At 43.9% G+C, this 5,866-nt stretch overlaps 1 long non-coding RNA gene across 1 annotated transcript; it reads left to right on the top strand.

Annotated features, from left to right (window-relative positions):
* The first annotated feature begins 3,303 nt into the window (after window positions 1-3,303).
* LOC135547041 (uncharacterized) lies at window positions 3,304-4,959 on the top strand. Its single transcript, XR_010456665.1, has 3 exons — window positions 3,304-3,387; window positions 4,242-4,310; window positions 4,619-4,959. It is a non-coding gene; the product is annotated as an uncharacterized LOC135547041 (long non-coding RNA).
* The last annotated feature ends 907 nt before the right edge of the window (window positions 4,960-5,866 follow it).

The raw sequence follows: 5,866 nt of genomic DNA, 5'->3' as shown, positions 1-5,866 counted from the left end.
TTTTTTGCCAGTTTATCTTGTAGCCAGAGAAGGAGCCAAATGTGTTTATCAAGTTAAGTAAGGGTGGAATAGAAGTTTTAGGCTTGGACAAAAACAAAAGAACATTGTCTGCATATCGGGAAATTTTGTGCTGTGTGTCCTTTATTTTAACAGAAGCTATATCGGCACATGCCTGAATGCGAGTAGCAAGGGGTTCCATGGCTATAGAGAAGAGAGCAGACGAAATAGGTCACCCCTGTCGGCACCCCTTGAACAAGCGGAATGACTGCGACATTTCCTTTCTTTCTAACTATGAGGATTTCAGGTTTTGGATCATCCACCTGAAGGGAGAGCGGAGGGGGAAAGCTTGTTTAATCTCAATCAGGGGATGAGGAGCGCACAAGACTTTGCACTGGACTTTTGAACTCTGGCCACCGGTGCGGAATGGAATGAACGGGCCCTGATTGACCACTACAGGTGTAGTCTAGTCAAGGACGTTTATCGGGAGCTAGCCTGCAGGGACACCACCCTTACATTTCACCAGCTGGTGGACATATCCATCCGACTGGATAACCTGTTGGCCCCCCGTGGACATCCGGATCGGGGATCGTCAGTTCCATCCCGCAGCATCTCCGATCCAACACCTAGGGAGCTAGGGGGTGCTGCTATGAGGGGGACCGGAGGGGGGGCCATTCCTTGCACCATCTGTGGCCGCAGAGGGCACACTGCTGGTCGGTGCTGGGGAGGTTCCTCAGGGAGTCGAGGTAGCAGGCAGAGCACTGGTGGATCATCCCAGGTCAGTAGGCAGCCGACTCACCCAGAGCTCCCTGTTGCTCACATGTTTGTGTTCATAGAATTTCCTGAGTTTTCCCCGCATTCCCAGCACAAGGCGCTAGTAGATTCAGGCGCAGCTGGGAACTTTATTGATCGTTCATTTGCACATAGTTTAGGGATCCCTATTGTTCCTGTTGATATGCCCTTCCCTGTGCACACCTTAGATAGTCGACCATTAGGGTCAGGGCTGATTAGGGAAGCCACCGCTCCCCTATGCATGATTTTATCTCCCTCACCAACTTCAAACATCTGCTATCTGAGCAGCTAACCAATCGCTGCAGCTGTACATAGTCTTATCGGTAAATAGCCCACCCAATTTTACCTACCTCATCCCCATACTGTTTTAATTTATTTACTTTTCTGCTCTTTTGCACACCAATATCTCTACCTGTACATGACCATCTGATCATTTATCACTCCAGTGTTAATCTGCAAAATTGTAATTATTTGCCTACCTCCTCATGCCTTTTGCACACAATGTATATAGACTCCCTTTTTTTCTACTGTGTTATTGACTTGTTTATTGTTTACTCCATGTGTAACTCTGTGTTGTCTGTTCACACTGCTATGCTTTATCTTGGCCAGGTCGCAGTTGTAAATGAGAACTTGTTCTCAACTAGCCTACCTGGTTAAATAAAGGTGAAATAAAACAATAAAAAATAACAAACGCAGGAGGGTCATGAGGAGAGAATTAAACTCTTCCTTATTGATTCTCCTGCATTTCCCGTGGTGCTGGGCCTACCCTGGTTGGCCTATCATGAATCCACTATTTTGTGGCAACAGAGGGCTCTCAAAGGGTGGCCACGTAAGTGCTTGGGAAGGTGTGTAGGTGTTTCCATCGGTGCAACTACGGCTGAAAGTCCAAACCAGGTCTCCACCGTGCACATCCCCTCTGAATATGCCGATTTGGCTCTCGCTTTCTGCAAAAAGAAGGCGACTCAATTACCACTCCACCGACGGGTGGATTGTGCGATAAATCTCATGGTAGACGCAGCACTTCCCAGGAGTCACGTGTATCCTCTGTCACAGGAGGAGACGGCGCGCTATGGAAACATATGTCTCCAAATCTCTGGGGCAGGGATACATTCGGCATTCCACTTCACCTGCCTCGTGGTGTATATTGATGACATTTTGATATACTCCGCTACACGCGCCGAGCATGTGTCCCTGGTGTGCAGGGTTAGGGTCGACTGATGACCTGTACGTCAAGGCTGAGAAATGTCTGTTCTTTCAACAGTCCGTCTCTTTCCTAGGGTACCGCCTTTCCGAGTCAGGGGTGGAGATGGAATGTGACCGCAATTCAGCCGTGCGTAATTGGCCGACTCCAACCATGGTAAAGGAGGTGCAGCGGTTCTTAGGGTTTGCCAACTACTACCGGAGGTTTATCCAGGGCTTTGGTCAAGTAGCGGCTCCCATTACCTCATTACTGAAGGGGGGACCGGTGCGACTTCCACCGAAGTTGGTGCCTCTCCTTGTTCGGGCGGCGTACGGCGGTTGTCGTCACCCCGCTTTTTAGCTGCCACCGATCTACGTTCTTTTTCCATTTGTTTTGTCTTGATTGTACACACCTGGTTCCAATTACGTTATAATTATTTCCCTATTTAACCCTCAGGTTCCCATTATGTTTTGTGCGTGATTGTTCCTTGTTGAGTGTTAGTCTTCTGTGTCATGGTGTGTTTTTCCCTGCGTGGAATGATTGTTTATTTTTCGAGCAAAGTACGTTATTTTACTCAGTTCTGTGTCCTGCGCCTGACTCCGTCCTCACCTCTGCACACTGACACTTGACAAGTTGGGTCTACTCTTCATTATAAAACTATTTGTTGAATGGTTTAAAATCCATCAGAAGCTGCTATCAATTCATGGTGGCTCTGAATAAGTCTTGACGGAGACAGAGCTTGTTTTGCCAAGGAAAGTGAAAAGGACTGAGGGAAAGTAAAATGGAAAATACATGGAAAGGAACATGGAAGAACCTCAAAGAACATTGCATTTTCAAGATCATGTAACATCAAACATAACATCAAAATGCATCTTATATTCCTACCCTGATAGAAAAACCACATGACTTCAACTTACATTTTATGTGAAATCATGTGAAAACATGTTTTGGAACACAACGTGATCACATTTTCACATATGTAGTTTAATGTAATCACATGTTGCTTTACATGTTATCACATTATCTTCACATAAGATGACATGAAAACATGTTCACATGTGAAATTCATGTGGTTTTTGCATAAACGCCCTGCAGTTCCACACTCAATGTTCTTAATAATGCTTTAAAATGCACATGTACGATTGTGCATGTGTAATGGGTTGAAAACAAAGTCACTAAAAACAGACACCCATTTATTATTTATCCCCCCCCCCCCATTTGTTTAAGTGTTTGTCTTAATGAATCTAAATGGTATTTTCAATATACTTTCGCGTCAGCAGTCCATCAGGCCAATAGATGGCGCTGTTGCACTGTTGTAGCAGGAGAAACAGCAAGTTCAGGCCAAGCGCTCACCATTCTGCAGAATAAGGACCAGAACTTTACAGAGGTAAACTGTGTCTGTTCTTTTACTATTACAGGTATGTAACAGAACTTCAAACGGTCAAATATATACACAATATGTAATAACATGCTATTTAACAGCGTTGTCCAGATATTATAACGTTAGGAAAGGTTTTGTTTTGCCTTTGTGTCGAACTGAGTGAGAAGAACGTGATTTACATTGAGTGAGAGTATATGTTAGCTTGATGCTAGCTGAGGTAAAAAAAACAAAACATTTACGAGTCACAGAGACTTTGTTTACTGAGTAGCTTACTTGTACTGGATTTAGTCTAGGAGATTTTTTTAATCAAGAATCCGTTTGTTAGGGATTTCTGCGTTGGTTTTAGATGTTATTGGTTGTTTTGTGTAAAATTGTGCTCACTAGCTGGTAAAGTGGCCGAGCACGCTCAGTCTGGTGGACTTTTAGTGCATACAGTGAGAGAGAGACGATTTTCTGGAGGTGCCACTATCTTAAAGCTGAATGTAATTATTGTCACTTTTCTATAGAGGTAGCGGTATATAGAGAAACATTAAGTTATTTATGGTTTCATATATAGGTGTTTCTATTGTATGAATGTGAAATACATTGTGGTTTTCATGTGAAACCATACACTAAGACAGGGTTATTTGTGGAACATTTTTGAATACTACTTTAGGTAAAGTGCATTTATGTTGTGTAATTTAAAGTGTGCACTTGTTTGATGTGAATATTTTCAAAGTACGAACAAGAAAATAAGAGAAAAAAAAGCATTCTTCAGAATAAAGAAAGCGCCAGAACTTTGTAGATTGCAGGCCACCTCAGCTACACATGTACTCTGTCTGCACACGCATCCACGCATGCACATACACACGGACAAACACACACTAATGTTCTCTCTCTTGTGTTTGTCAGCAGGTCATCGTGGCCACTTTGACATGTCCAGCTCTCTCATCAGACTCATAGACGGCAGCTTTGAGATGGGTATCAACAATAACATTGAGTTGCTTGAGAATTCATGTAGTAAAAACCAGATACAGACTACAGTATGATCGATTTTTCTTGTGGTTCAATCAGAGTCTGCTCTCAATACTGTCCAGTTTTATAGTTGTTCCTATTAATTGATTGACTGACGTTTGTCCATGACTCTACTGTCAACCTCTAATATTGTTTCATTTGATGCTGTGTTGTTGCAGCCTGGTATACAAACTGATATGCCATTTTTAGTTTAAAAAATAACTATGTTTACAATTTGCGATTCCTGACTACTGTAGTGTTGTGGTTTCTTGCAGGTAACCTGCTGTTCCTGGCTGTGGTCAGCCATTTGGGGGCGAAGGTGCACCGGCCCAGGCTCATTGCTATGGGCTGTTTCCTCATGGCTGTAGGATCCTTCCTCACAGGCCTGCCACACTTCTTCATGGGACGGTAAAACAACTGAAATTAAACTTGTACTTGTAGAGATACTCCAATGCGGAGGATAGTTTCACTTTAGAAATAAAGAAATGTATCCAGTTTTTGATTAATCTCAGGTAACTTCGAACTAAAGTCTTGCGTAATTGGTCAGCTGCTTGATTATGTTTTGGGGCCATACATGTTAAGAGAAGGGATTAAGAGATGCTATAACTGAAGTGGTAAGGTTTGACCCAGGTGCAGAGAAGAGACCAGAAGATGAAGCAGTGGTTCCAACCAGTGTCTCCACTGCTCAAGGGCCCACTTAACTGCCAAAAGCTCCCAGTTGTATACATCGTAGTTGCCTTCCGCTGGCGAGACCTGCTTGGAGTGAAAGGAGCATGGGTGCAGTTTCTTGTCCTCCTTGTTCCACTGTGAAAGGACCACACCAGCTCCGGTGTCCGGGGCGTCCACCTCTACCACAAAGGGACGAGTAGGATCAGGATGAACGAGGATGGGTTCGGAGGTGAAACGTCCCTTGAGCTCTATGAATGCCCTGTCAGCCTCGGGATTCCTGCAAAAACCTGCTTGAGTGAGGTGGGACAGGGTCGTAAATGTTCCGGAGGGGTTTTTGGAGAAGATCGGGATGTCGTCAAGGTGAACAAAGACGAACCGGTTCAACATATCCCTAATGATACTCTTATCATTGATCAATGCCTGAAAGACTGCTGGTGAGTTCAATATTCAATATTCAATATTCCAAAGGTCATGGCTAAATACTCATTGACCACTAGGGGTGTTAAAGGACATTTTCCTCTCATCTCCCAGATTTTAAGCGTTGCGGAGGTCCAGTTTGGTGAAGAATTGGATTCTTAGTGCCAACTCCGAGGCGGCGGACATCGGGTAGGGGGTAACAATTCTTGATCGTAATCCTTTTCAGCCCTCTGTAATCGATTCAAGGACTGAAGTTTGGGTCAGAGACAGAGAGACAAGGGATGCGATTAGACATGCAGCCCAATTATGATATTTTTTCCACTAATTGGTCTTTTGACCAATCACATTAGATATTTTCGTATCAGCTCTTTTTCAGGGAATATCTGATTGGTCAAAATACCAAATACTCAAAACAAATGACTGAATTGGGCTGCCTG

Source organism: Oncorhynchus masou, chromosome 10, assembly GCF_036934945.1.
Source record: "Oncorhynchus masou masou isolate Uvic2021 chromosome 10, UVic_Omas_1.1, whole genome shotgun sequence".
In the NCBI taxonomy this organism is placed as follows: domain Eukaryota; kingdom Metazoa; phylum Chordata; class Actinopteri; order Salmoniformes; family Salmonidae; genus Oncorhynchus; species Oncorhynchus masou.
This window is presented reverse-complemented; position numbering and strand designations above follow the sequence as displayed.